A 15,204-nucleotide genomic window follows, 5' to 3' on the forward strand; every position below is an offset into this window, starting at 1 on the left:
TTTCTGTCTCACATTCCAGTTTCTGAAAGATAAAATCTGACTATCCCTGCCTAGATCATATCCAAATCCTGGATCAACAAACTATGGCCAGAGGTTTAGAGTTAAGAGTAGAAATGTCGTCACAGAGAGCTCATATGTATTTCTCTAGAAAAAGGGAGATTACTTTGAGTCAGCAGCTCACTAAGAATTATCTACTGTAAATCCCTACCTCACTGGGTTGTTACAAGGAGTAAATTAGAAGTCATATTTACAGCATAGTGTCCTGCCCTGTCTGGACTATATGTTTGGCACTTCAAAGACCTTCTTTTACTTTAAATTACCTTTTCAAGTATTTTACATTGAAAAACAAAGATTAGAAGCCTGCCTCAAATATTTCAACATAGATTTTTTTTTCACTACCTCATTTAAGATTATAAAATCTTCAATCAGATAAATAAATGTTTTAAAGCATGTATTCATAACAATTACCTGGCATAAGCCATAAAATAGTAACTCTTCATTTCCAATCATATATTGAAAAGCAATTATTCACAAAGCATTGGCATTAATAAATAGTGGATAAGTAAGCTTCACACTCAAAGAGCTCATAGCCAGGGTGGTAGAAGATATGCAATCAGGATGCAATGAAAAGTCTTATGTAAGAGCTGAACACCAAACACCACAGCGGTACAAAGGAGAGAAAATGCCACAGAATACAGGTAAGGAGATTTCTGAAATGATATTTAAATATATACATGAAATATTCTTCTTCACAAATTGCTATTGTGTATTTTTATTCCTTCACAGGAAAAATGTGGAGGCTATTCTGTACAGGCTTTCAGGTGGTGCTAGTGGTAAAGAACCCAAATGCCAATGTAGAGACTTAAAGAGATGCTGGTTCGATCCCTGGGTTAGGAAGATCCCCTGAAGGAGGGTGTGGCAACCCACTCCAGTGTTCTTGCCTGGAGAATCCCATGGACAGAAGACCCTGGCAGGCTATGTTCCATAGGGTTGCAAAGAGTCAGATATGACTGAAGCGACTTCATACACATGCACACATTCTTCTGTTCACTTGAGGAGCAATATATAGGCCTTTCAAATTCATAACTGCCGAGTGTCATTTAGTCATAGAAAATCCAGACTCCCATGAACATTTCCCTTTTTTGACCTACAAAACCCCATTTTCCTACCGTTTAATGGTTAGAGAGCTTCCCTGCTAGCTTATATCTTATAAAAATTAGAAATGGGAGGCAGATACTGACAAGTGGGGACTACACTGTTGTATTTCATAACTTGCACGTATCTACTATCCCTTGAATTCCTTGACTACTAAGACCACAATGAAACTGAATTTTTCCCACAAGTGGTTGATACTCTAATTTTCTCAGTTTAGAGGAATCAAACTAACAAAGCAGTTCAAATATCAACTGAAAAGCAATCATAACATCATGGAGCAGAGGAAGAATGTGAATTTCATCATGGTCTGGTTCCAAGTCAGTTGACTGAACATAAAACATTTTATACACTTGCAAGATTTCAAGGTTTAACCTGTTTATATATTCTCCTTTCTTTCACAAATTGGATTAGACCTAACCTTAGAGAAGTTATAGCTAATCTCACTGAGAGAGTACCCACAACCCTGAGGAATGAGATCTTCTTCTATCTTTTAGTAAGCTGAAGTTCTCTCACATACCCTTAGTTATTTTAAATTATTTGAGAATAAATTATAAAGGTTAGAGGGCTAATTCAGAGAAGCTAATCCTCTTTGTACCCATCCTCAAGACAAATTCTATTTATTTTTATTATCTGCACTCCTCCATGTTTCTCCTCATCTTATTTTTTTCACTAAATGCTGCTTAGTAAGCTTTTCTTCAAGTAATAAATTCATTTTAGAATAAATCTGTTATGCTTTGCTTTGTTAACTCATCATGCAAGAGTAGGAGAGACAAAGTGTATTTTCTTCAAAACTTCATTTACCATGGAAATACAGTAACTTCAAACAGTAAAAAAAATAAATAAAATAAAATAACATCCCATCAAATATGATATTAAGCCAAATGTGAAGAGCATATACTGAAAATCAAACTCAGTCAATGAACATGCTATCCTAACATGCTCAAAAGCGCACACACTGTAGCTCAGGTCTCTGACTGAATGCACACATCTTAAGAGCAAACACTCATCAATTTGCATTCTCATCTGTTACTCTATTGATCTGGCCTCCCCAAAATGCCTTCCTTAGAGACAGCAAGTCAACAATATTCAGAACGGCAAGTAGAAATAAACTATAGTTATGTATCATCATAGAAAGAAAAAATTTATACAATTAAAACAATGAAGTGGACTAACATGTGTGCACAGAAAGATCCAGAATAGCATACAAGACAAACTCTCACACCAAATACACAAGTGACACCAGTAATGAGAGTAAAGGAGCTGTTCTGACAACTACATCTGTTACTAAAATAGATACCGTGACAAATAAAAATAGCAAGAACAAGCCCTGTAATGGGATTAAGACAGAGCATAGAAAACTAATGACTGAGGATGAAGAAAAACGTGGTGACAATGGCAGGTAGTGTGACAAATGAAATGCTTGGATAAGCAAAATTTGGGAAACCAGACAGCTGAAAGACCTAAGACCAAGACTGAGACAAATCTGTCAGCAATACAGATAGCATCACGCTGTGCCAGAAGACAGTGCTAAATTATAAATGTTAATGATAGATGGATCCAGCAAAGCCACAAGCAGAACAAAAGAAATGAAATGGAAAAACACCCCTGCCGCAGTGTTTGATGTAGGTCTTCATTTTAAGGAAGATATAATAGTCACGTTCTCTTATGAAGGGCTATCTTTGATTTCACATACACTGGCAACATGCTATTAAATGCCACCAACTCTTTTCTACCTTTTTCCTTTAGTCTTTAGAAAATGTTCACTTACATACAGAATCTTAAACTCAGCAGTGAGTCTTCATCAGGCAAGATGAGAGAAGGAAGAAATGAGAGATAGAGAACAAAGGAAAAAGGAGAAATATGAATTTTCAGAAAAAGAGAAATAAAATGTGGAAAAAAGCTAAGAGAATTTTTTTTAATCAACTATTCAAATACGTGTTGTTGCTATTGTTTATTCACTGTCATGTCCAACTCTTTTTTGACCGCATGGACTGTAGGTTCCTCTGTCCATGGGATTTCCCCAGGCAAGAATATTGGAGTGGGTTGCCATTTCTCCCTCCAGAGGATCTTCCTGACCCAGGAATCAAACCCACATCTCTTGCATCTCCTGAATTTGCAGGCAGAATCTTCACCACTGAGCCATCTGGGAAGCCCATTCAAGTACTTATGAGCCACTATTGTGTGACAGACCCTGCTCCAGGTGTCAGAGGCAAAGTAGTGGGAAAAAACCAGTCTGGTTCCCAGCCTCATGGAGCTTATAATTTGGTCGTAGAAAAAGACAAAGAACCACACAAATGTAAAGTTGAAATGCTGGTAAGCATAATGAAGAGGGGTACATGATACTCTGACAGCATAATAACAGGGATTATTGGAGGGCCAGAAAAATCTTCTCTAAAGAATTGATAATGAAGTTGAGATGTGAAGGGGCAAAGGCTTGAGGGTGCAGGTGGACAGTCCTCTAGGTAGTGAGACTGGCACATACTAAGGCCCTGTGGTGAGAAGAGCAGGAAGAGAGAAGGACTAAAAGATGGTGGGCTGTGGAGGTGGTGGTGGGTTGTGCCTGGAGCAGAGGGAATTTAGGAGAAGATGGCATGCTTGATGAGGCTGGAAGACTAAGCTTTCATTCAAGCTCTTGCATCTTCCTAAGAGCAGTAAAAGCCACTGAAAGGTTTAAGCATAAGAGTAGAACAGTGTCCATTTACTAAGCAGCTACCACACCCACAATAATGGGCCAGCCCATTTGTCAAACTCACCTCCTCAGTCACTGCAATCACTCCATTACCCCCGGAAGTCTTACTCTTCATCCAGCATGCCAGACTTGCTCTCAATTCTGCATCTGCTGTTCACTCAGCCTGTAGACCATTTTCCCCAACATCCAAATGTCTCACTCTACACTTCACCTCAGTTCTCTGCTCAAATGTCTTCTCATACAAACCTTTTCTAGGGCCTGCTATTATCATTCTCCTTTATCCTCTTAACCTGCTTTATATAGTTTTACCATTCTTATCACTAATTGAAATTATGTTCTAAATTTATTTTTTAGCTTTATAAAACACACACACACACAAACAGAATTTGACTGTAAGAAGGCAGGGAGTTTATTGCTAATTATGCCCAGTACATGGGAGTGCTCAATGAGAACTGAGTGAATGAATGAATGATTCATAACTAATATTATCACCTAGATTACAAACACATAAAAGATCTGCCTTCTGGCCTGATAACTTTGTTATCTACATTCTTTCCACTAGGTCATTCAAACAAGAGAGCCTCCAATTCAGAAAGAACTATCAATCAGAAACACTTACTTTTCTTTCCTACTTGCATCAGAATACAGTGATATATAGGAGAGGTATATAAGATTATTCTACATCAGGCATGCGAAAGAGGACACATATGCAACTTCACAGGTAGAACCAGTAGGATTAGGGATATTATTTGAAAAAATAGTGTTTCTGTTCTAGTTGAAAAGTATATAAATATACACAGAACAGAGAATAACTGCATTCCTAGAGTCTAGAAGGAGAAAACCAAAAATCCCCAAGTACTGTCCTTATGTCTGTGTAAACCAGCATGGAAAGGAGCTACCTTGAAGGATCAGGATAATTAAATACTATGAATATTTATTAAGTGTACATTTATTCATTGAGACTTTATTGTGAACATTAATACACAAAGCACCCTAATAGAGGCTGAGGCAAAATTAAGTCATACTCCAGATGCACTCCATACTATTGAGGGAAGAAGAAAAATTCTAACTTTGGTTTTAAAAAGACAATTACAGGGGAAACAAAAACAGCAAAAGATATGTGCTATAGAAATAGATTGCAATGGGGACTGGAGAGAGAAAGATAAAGAAAACTAAGCTCCTCCCAAATTAAAATTAAAACCCATTGCTCCTATCAATTAAGAAATAAAGAACATTCAATAAACGTACCTGTTGTGTTCTTATTTTATTTCAAAGGCAGATCCAACAAAACCAGCATCTTGTACAGGAGAAGTTTTAACATGCATTTCTGAACTGGGGGTGGGAGATGGGGTGTGGGAAGAGAAGGAAGGAATCCAAGAGGAATAGAAAGTCATCTGCTCACGGTTGAAATTTACAACCAATGAAGAACATCTGTCGGCTCTTCTGTGCTCTCTTTCATATAATGATCTCAAAGGGGCTTACCAGAATAGACCTGATAAAGACAGAGGCTAATACTCCCTGACTATATGTTGCAATGTAAAAATTGTCAAAAATAGACCTGCTTGAAATTCCCATGTTGAGTCACTTTTTAGGTTAAAATATTGATGCTTTTTGTTAAAATGCAAACATTTTAACTATTGTAGCAATTGCCTTGTTGCTCAGTGTGACCAACAGACTAATTGCATCAGCACCACCTGAGGGAAACCTTGGAAATACAGAATCTCATGCCCCACCCTGAGATTTGCATTTTAATAAGGTGACCTACATGCACCTTTAACTTTGAGATATTTATAAATGTTTATACAGAGATGTAGTACATATTATACATATATTTCCCTGGGATTTGTGAATGGGTTCTTTGTCTTTACTACCTAGAATATTTTCAAGCTATCCTGAGAAGAGGAGAGGGCTCCAGAATAACTTAGAAAAAGCAAAGATAGTATTTGTGACTCAAGAGTAACAGAAAAGATGAATCTTGGGACATAGCCAAAATGGTAATTAAGCCTGAGTCAGTCTAAGACAATAGAGTATCTATAGACCCAGAGTCTAGAAGTGAGCATGAGCTCCTCATCTGGGGATTGGGATGAACCGGTAAAGTAGGGAAAGAAGAATGAAAGGAAAATGGAAGAATATTACTGATGAGAAGCCCATGATCACTTCTGGACCCTGGGTCTATAGATACTCTGTTTTCTTTATAGATGTCCTTTGGTTTTATATGCAATTTACCAACAGATTTATTTTGGAGTGCCTTTTTACATCAACAGTTCCCTAATGTGCCCACACATTTTAGAGACAGTAAGCAAGACAGACTGGCTAAGGGGATCTCTGGTTTTTAGTCCTCTCTGGGCTACGACCTTGCTCAACGATCCAGCAGAAGGGAGCTGGCCTCTGTCCTCTCACCTGTCTAGAGGAGGTTTGCACTACAAGCTTTCTGTGGTTTCCAGCAACAGTATTCCATGATTCTAAGTGGCATCTTACCAACATTGGCCAAATCATGTTAGAGTCATGTATCTCTATCCAAATAGTATATTCATCTGAGGAAATTGCTCTTTTTCAAACAGTAAAATAACTATGTGCCTTAAGTAGATGCTGGTTTTGTGGCAGGGCTGCTCTTAAATAGTGTAGCTCTCTTATTCTGTAATCATAAGCTCCTCCTTCTCCCCTTCAAAATGTTAGCCTCATTACCAATAGAAATTCCCTCAGAGTCAATCCCCTAGTGAAATAATGTCCCAAAAGATCTAGAATTAAAGTAGTGGAGGAGTTATTAAGTACGTATATATACATCAACTAATGACAACATACATGTGCATATACATATGATATATAAGCTGTAAGTAATAGTTTTATTAAGTTTCCCCTAATATTTCTTTAACTTTTTGTTTAACTTAGTTGTGGCTATAAGTGAAAAAAATTAATAGAAAATATCTATGTCCTTGGACTTTCCAGGTAGTGATCATGGTAAAGAACCCATCTGCCAATGCAGGAGACAAAAGAGACACAGGTTCCATCCCTGGGTCATTAAGATCCTCTGGAGGAGGGCATGGCAACCCACTCCAGTATTCTTGCCTGGAGAATCCCATGGACAGAGGAGCCTGACCACAGGGCTGCAAAGAGTTGGACACAACTGAAGTGACTTAGTACGCACGCACACATCTATGTCCCTATATGTAGAAAACATATTAGCCTGAGGGAAACTTCTCATCTAGAAATTACAAATGGAAGAGACTTGGTTCATAAGTACTGTGAAGCATTAACCCAAGAACAAATTTGTATACTGTATAGGCATCCTGAAAGAAAATCCTGGCCAAATCCTGTACAGAACTGTAGTCTCTTTAAAAAGGCATGGTAGGGAAGATTCCCTGGAAGAGGAAACAGCAATCCACTCCAGTACTCTTGTCTGGAAAATTCCATGGACAGAGGAGACTGGTGGGCTATAGTCCACGGGGGTCACAAAGAGTCAAACATGATGTAGTGACTAAACCACAATAACATGAAAACCGGAACAATTGAATTTATAAGGTTAATTACAGAAAATATTAACACACACACACAGTTGTGTTTTCAAATGCTCTGAAGTTTTTTATTGTTAACTTTGTTTTTTTTATGAGTAGGGTTAACAATTGTCTAACTGGTTTTCAACACTGATACAACAGGAGATTATGCATTATGGCGATTATGCATTGAAGGGTGGAGCCCACATTATACTTGGATTGGTTATACTGGGGCCCATGTTTAACTAATGCTACCTCTGGTTATACTTGCAGTGGATATAGCAATTAACCAGACCCACATAAAATGAGAGCTTCTTCCTTCTCTGCCAGGTATCCATTCATGCTGGTGGGAATAAAAGGAACACAGGTGTTTCCACGGGGCTGTTGGTGCTGGTGTTGCGGTTGTTCAGTTGCCCAGTCATGTCTGACTTTTTGCAACCTCTTGGACTGTGGCACGCTAGGCCTCTCTGTCCCTCACCATCTCCCGAAATTTGCCCAAGTTCAAGTCCATTGCATCAATGATGCCATCCAGCCGTCTCACCCTCTGATGTCCTCTTCTCCTTCTGCCCTCAATCTTTCCCAGCTTCAGGGACTTTTCTAATGAGTCAGCTGTCCACATCAGATGACCAAAATATTGGAGTTCCAACTTCAGCATCAGTCCTTCCAACGAGTATTCAGGGTTGATTTCCCTTAAAATTGACTGGTCCGATCGCCTTGCTGTCCAAGGGACCCTCAGAAGTCGTCTTCAACACCATAGTTCAAAGGCATCGATTCTTTGGTGCTCCACCTGCTTTATGGTCCAGCTCTCACAACCATACATGACCATTGGGAAGACCATATCCTTGACTATATGGACCTTTGTTGGCAAAGTAATGTCTGTGCTTTTCAAAACACTGGCTAGGTTTGTCATAGCTTTCTTGCCAAAAGGCAAATGTCTTCTGATTTCATGGCTTCAGTCACCATTCACAGCAATTTTAGAGCCAAAGAAGAGGAAATCTGTCACTGCTTCCACCTTTTCCCCCCTCTATATGTCATGAAGTAATGAGGCCAGATGCCATGATATTAGTTTTTTAATATTTAGTTTTAAGCCGGTTCTCTCACTCTCCACTTTCACCCTCATCAAGAGGCTCTTTAATTCCTCTTCACTTTCTGCTATTAAAGTGGTATCATTCACATATCTGAGGTTGTTGATGTTTTTCCCACCTATCTTGACTCCAACTTGTAATTCATCCAGCCCGCTTTTTCTCATGATGTCCTCAGCTATAGATTAAACAAACAGTGACAGCAGAGAGCCCTGCCATACTCCTTTCTCAATTTTGAATCAACCAGTTGTTCCATACAGAGTTCTAGCTGTTGCTTCTTGACCCACATACGGGTTTCTCAGGAGACAGATAAGATGGTCTGGTATTCCCATCTCTCTAAGAGCTTTCCAAAGTTTATTATGATCCAGACAGTCAAAGGCTTTGGCATAATCAATGAAAGAGAGGTAGAAGGTTTTGTTTTTTGTTTTTGGAATTCCCTAGCTTTCTGTATGATCCAGCGAATGTTGGCAATTTGATCTCTGGTTCCTCTTCTTCTTCTAAACCCACAGGGCTAGCCCACAAGAATTCTCCCTTGAGACATAGTTTTAATTTCTCTCTATCTGGTATTCTGAAGTTTCCAATTATGGCTTCTGAAAAAAATATTTCTTGTCCTGTCAGTTGACAGTCTGGACAAAATATACTTGAATAAATATTCTATTGCATTGTTTCCATGGTTCCATTCTTTCACCAATATACTTATTAAAATGGCCACAGATGATTCTCCTTTAATTCATTTATCATTTTCAGAAGCATTAAGCTGCCAATCCACATATTTGCACCTGGTAAACCAACCAGGTCATTTCACAGGCTATGTTTTCTTTCTCTTTGCTGTTCAGTCCAGTTCTACAATAGGAGACATCTAAGTAGCAGCAGGACCTGCTGGTCTGAGCACAAGTCAGTAACTGAGTTCAAATCCCGACTCCAACATGCTTATGTTGTGAAGATGTGAGCTGCCTATGAACATCCCATGGCATTCAAACACATCTGGAAACTACTGTGTTTTTTTTGTTTTTTTGTTTTTTGAAACTACTGTGTTAATGTGCTAACACAAAGAAATCTTTCTTGTAGACGTGCTTATTGCATTTTTCAATAGTCTTCTAATGGAGGTTTGGTCTGACACAAAAAGCACAATGAAAAGCAAACATCAAGTGGCCCAGCTTGCCCTTTAGTCAGAATGACTTTGACTGTTCAGAGTCTGGTAGGCAGCAAAAGGAAGATTTCAAGGTCAATTTCCTCACCTTTCAAACCTGTGATTTCATATTAGAGGATCAGGCTGTCAGCCTTCCTGTGTCAACAATTCTCTTTTGGAAGGTTAATGTCACCCCTCAGCCTAATAATGGCCCCAAAGTTAGGAATGTATGGTAAACATCCTGAGTGTGATGAATAAGTTTAAGTAAACAAGGATGATAAAAACAAAGTGGGCCTGAAATTCTTTGCAGCTAATACTGGCAACAAAAAGGGGAAAATATAAGCTGAGATTGTATACACCAAGGGTCAAATTTGAGTGTGAAAAGGAAAGTGAAAGTTAAAGTTGCTCAGTCATGTCCTACTCTTTGCGACCCCGTGGACTATACAATCTATGGAATTCTCCAGGCCAGACACTAGAGTGGGTAACCTTTCCCTTCTCCAAGGAATCTTCCCAGCCCAGAGATTGAACTCAGGTCTCCCACATTGCAGGTGGTTTCTTTACCAGCTGAGCCACAAGGGAAGCCCAAGAGTACTGAAGTGGGCAGCCTATCCCTTCTCCAGTGGATCTTCCCGACCCAGGAGTCGAACCAGGGTCTCCTGCATTGCAGGCAGATTCTTTACCAACTGAACTATCAGGGAAGCCCGTGAGGAAAGCATTTGATAAAAGATGCAGATGTACTATCCTCACACTATGAAATTGAATGTGGCATCTTTGTGCTATGAAACAAACTTTTCAGTTAGATGTTTGGCAACATATGGCAACAATGAAAATCTTCTGAAAATTACTGACTTAAGCACCTAAGGTAATTTACAAAATGAGTATAAAGTCTCAGCATTTTCTTCTATAAAATAAGTATAGCACCATCTCCCCTTACTCATGTCACAAAATAGCAATGGGTTGAAACAGCATATTTATGTTAAAGAACTGAAGTGAATCATAAATCAATATAGAATCATCAGATTTGGCCACTGGTCTTGAAAACTTGTCAAAAGGTATTTGTTTAGTTACTCTAAGCTATCATGATTTTTGCTGTTCTCAAGTGCAGTGGTCCTCAACCTGGCTGCACATTAAAATCATCTAGGGAGCTTTTAAAAATTTTCCAATTCCCAGTCCCATCCTAGACCAATTAAACTAGAAGATCTAAGGTGCAACTGAGAAATTACTATTCTCAAAGGGTGCTTCTAATGTGTGGTTAGGGTAGAGAACCACTAATGGAGTGCAAATCTGCTTACATAATAATAAACTGGGAAGCCAACAACTAACAAATGAAAGCTAGGCATGCTCCAGGCTGTGATGCAAACATCTTTCTAAACTTTACACTTCTTCCTATATGCAAGTTTAGTTTTCCACTAAACTTCTAATTATTATCTCACCTAATAGAGCTTAGAAGACCAAAGGATTAGTGAAGAGAGGAAAACTTCCACAATTTGGACTAATTGGAAAAGTCTATCTAAATTAATGGAAATTCAACATGTTAGAATACTTTTGAAAGACATGTAATTTTCTGTCTCAAAATACCATCTTTATCAATAGTCTTACAAGTTCAACCAATCTTTTATTCATTGAGTAAGAGTTCCAGAAGTCCTTAAGATATTTCTTTCAATGAATAGATTTTTTAAATATATGTAATTAGAAAGTAGGTTGTATCAGTATATCATGTGCATAGAAGATGTTAATACATTTTCATTCACGATTAGATAATACGACCTTGCAATAGGAACAAATACAACATTTGCAATGGCTCCTACTTTTCCTAATTCTTCCCAACTACAATTTCTGATATTTCCTTCTATCTGTAGGTTCAGTCACATTAATCCCATGTCTCATTTCTCATTCCAACTTCCCCTCCCTCTCTTCCTCTCACTGTTACACACACACACACACACACACACACACATATACACACACAATCACACAATCTTTGAAAAGGTAGACATGTCATCACCTCAACTCCCTAACTCGTGAGCCTAGAATCAGTCTTATTTCCCATATACCCGATATCCACTGGGCTGGGGATGAGAAACAGCATCTTAATCATCACTGACACTGTATTGTCTCATCATCATGTGACTGAACGCAGAGCTAGACTGAGAGAGATTTTCCAGCAAAGGACAAAAAATAGTATGAGTCATGATTCTTACTGGAAATACAATGAGAAAACTGGCTAATCAGAACTCTATCAAGAAGAATACTGTATTCCATTGGTAGGAATGAGATACCTTAGAAGGAAGAAGAAATAAGACCATTGAAGAAGCTAAATTGCCTTGTGAAGAATAAGGATCTTGCTAACTGCAGGACTTTGACATGAATAAGCTTGGAACAGTGGCTGTCTTGCTCAAAACCATATTAGAATGACTAGGTGCTGCCAGCCAGATTTCTCAGGCTCTATATTACCTTCCTGACTCTGCCTTTTCCTTTCAATAAGCAGTTCTCAAGATGAGAATTCCAGACTTACAGTATCAGTGTTTCCTAAAATTTTGTTAGACATACATCTTCTCAGGCCTTTCCCCAGACCTGCTAAATAAAAGTGCTTCCCTGGTGGCTCAGTGGTATCAAAAAGAAAAAATAAAAACAAACACCACTTGCCAATGCAAGAGATGCGGGTTTGATCCCTGGGTTGGGAAGACACTCTGGAATAGAAAATAGCAACCCACTCCAGTATTCTTACCTGGAGAATTCCATGAACAGAGGAGCCTGGTCGGCTACAGTCCATGGGGTTGCAAGGAGTTAGACACGACTAAAAGACTAACACACACACAAACAAAAATAATAGCTGTAAATTATTAGTCTTCCCAAGACCCTGCTACAGAATGTATTCCATCCCTGACTTAGGAAAAGAAGCCTGGTAAATGTATACCATTCATTTTTCAACAAAATATGTATTGTGTATCTACTAGCTACCAGGTACTTATAGGCACCATGATAGAAAAGGGAATAACAGAAAAATTCACATCCTCATGGTGCTTCCATTATAAAGGACAGACCATCGGCATAACAGATCAATAAAATATGTATGTTACATGGTGGTAAGTGGTATGCAGAAAAATTAAAGGCAATGAATATGCACGCTCTCAATTTAAATGGTTTGGTCAAAGAGTCTGAGAAGCAGATATTAGAGTACAGGCTTGAAGGAAGTGAGGGAAGAATTTTTCAAGGACAGGCTACACAAGTACAAAGGTCCTGAGGCAGGAAGTTACTTAAAGTTCCCAAGTCACAGCAACGAGATGATATAAGAGACTGGAGACAACAGATCATGTAGGGCTTTCAGTCTTTTTACAGTGAGATATAAAAAGCAAAGGAGTAACATGATTTGATACTGCTGCTATTCAGTCGCTAAATCGTTTCCAACTCTATGGGGCCCCTTGGTCTGCAGTACACCAGGCTTCCTTATCCTTCACTATCACCTGGAGTTTTCCCAAACTCATGTCTATTGAGTCAATGATGCTCAAACTCATGCCTATTGAGTCAATGATGCCATCCAACCATCTCATCCTCTGTTGCCCCCTTTTCCTCCTGCCCTCAAACTTTCCAGCATCAGGGTCTTTTCCAATGAGTCAACTCTTCACATCAGGAGGACAAAGTATTGGAGCTTCAGCATCAGTCCTTCCAATGAGTATTTAGGATTTGCAGTGGCGGTGGCCAAGAGGAGCTACCACACTCCCGAGGTCAGGGGCGGCAGCCAAGAGGAGCAACCCCACGTCAAAGGAGGGGCGGCTACACGGGTGTAGGAGGGCCTAGAGGAGCTACTCCAAGTTCAAGGTCAGGAGGGGCGGCCCTGAGGAGATACCCCTTGTCCAAGGTAAGGAGCAGTGGCTGCACTTTGCTGGAGCAGCCGTGAAGAGATGCCCCACGTCCAAGGTAAGAGAAACCCAAGTAAGACGGTAGGTGTTGCAAGAGGGCATCAGAGGGCAGATACACTGAAACCATAACCGCAGAAAACTAGCCATCGGACCACACAGACGGCAGCCTTGCCTAATTCAATGAAACTAAGCCATGCCATGTGGGGCCATCCAAGATGGGTGAATCATGGTGGAGAGTTCTGACAGAATGTCGTCCACTGGAGAAGGGAATGGCAAACCACTTCAGTATTCTTGCCTTGAGAACCCCATGAACAGCATGAAGAGGCAAAATTATAGGATACTAAAAGAGGAACTCTCCCAGTAGGTAAGTGCCCAATATGCTACTGGAGATCAGTGGAGAAATAACTCCAGAAAGAATGAAGGGATGGGGCCAAAGCAAAAACAATACCCAGTTGTGGATGTGACTAGTGACAGAAGCAAGGTCTGATGCTGTAAAGAGCAATATTGCATAGGAACCTGGAATGTTAGGTCCATGAATCAAGGCAAATTGGAAGTGGTCAAATAGGAGATGACAAGAGTGAACGTCAATATTCCAGGAATCAGTGAACTAAAATGGACTGGAATGGGTGAATTTAACTCAGATGACCATTATATCTACTACTGTGGGCAGGAATCCCTTAGAAGAAATGGAGTAGCCATCATGGACAACACAATAGTTCAAAATGCAGTACTTGGATGCAATCTCAAAAACAACAGAATGATCTCTGTTCGTTTCCAAGGCAAACCATTCAATATCATGGTAATCCAAGCCTATGCCCCAACCAGTAATGCTGAAGACGCTGAAATTGAACGGTTCTATGAAGACCTACAAGACCTTTTAGAGCTAACATCTAAAAAAGATGTCCTTTTCATTATAGGATAAGGGAATGCAAAAGTAGGAAGTCAAGAAACACCTGGAGTAACAGGCAAATTTGGCCTTGGACTACGGAATGAAGCAGGGCAAAGGTTAATAGTTTTGCCAAGAGAACACACTGGTCATAACAAACACCCTCTTCCAACAACACAAGAGAAGACTCTACACATGGACATCACCTGATGGTCAACACCAAAATCAGATTGATTATATTCTTTGCAGCCAAAGATGGAGAAGCTCTATACAGTCAGCAAAAACAAGATTGGGAGCAGACTGTGGCTCAGATCATGAACTCCTTATTGCCAAATTCAGACTTAAATTGAAGAAAGTAGGGAAAACCACTAGACCATTCAGGTATGACCTAAATCAAATCCCTTATGATTACATAGTGGAAGTGAGAAATAGATTTAAGGGACTAGATCTGATAGACAGAGTACCTGATGAACTATGGACGGAGGTTTTTGACATTGTACAGGAGAAAGGAATCAAGACCATCCCCAAGAAAAAGAAATGCAAAAAAGCAAAATAGCTGTCTGAGGAGGCCTTACAAATAGCTGTGAAAAGAGAAGTGAAAAGCAAAGGAGAAAAGGAAAGATATAAGCATCTGAATGCAGAGTTCCAAAGAATAGCAAGGAGAGATAAGAAAACCTTCCTCAGTGATCAATGCAAAGAAATAGAGGAAAACAACAGAATGGGAAAGACTAGAGATCTCTTCAAGAAAATTAGAGATACCAAGGGAACATTTCATGTAAAGATGGGCTCGATAAAGGACAGAAATGGTATGGACCTAACAGAAGCAGAAAACATTAAGAGGTGGCAAGAATACACAGAAGAACTGTACAAAAAAGATCATGACCCAGATAATCATGATGGTGTGATCACTCA

General features: G+C 39.4%; 1 pseudogene; it reads left to right on the forward strand.

Moving 5' to 3' along the window:
- Positions 1 to 607: 607 nt before the first annotated feature.
- Positions 608 to 15,204, forward strand: part of LOC129650918 (tigger transposable element-derived protein 1-like) — an 83,351-nt pseudogene continuing 68,754 nt past the window's right edge.

The sequence above is a fragment of the Bubalus kerabau genome, chromosome 4 (genome assembly GCF_029407905.1).
Source record: "Bubalus kerabau isolate K-KA32 ecotype Philippines breed swamp buffalo chromosome 4, PCC_UOA_SB_1v2, whole genome shotgun sequence".
NCBI lineage: Eukaryota > Metazoa > Chordata > Mammalia > Artiodactyla > Bovidae > Bubalus > Bubalus kerabau.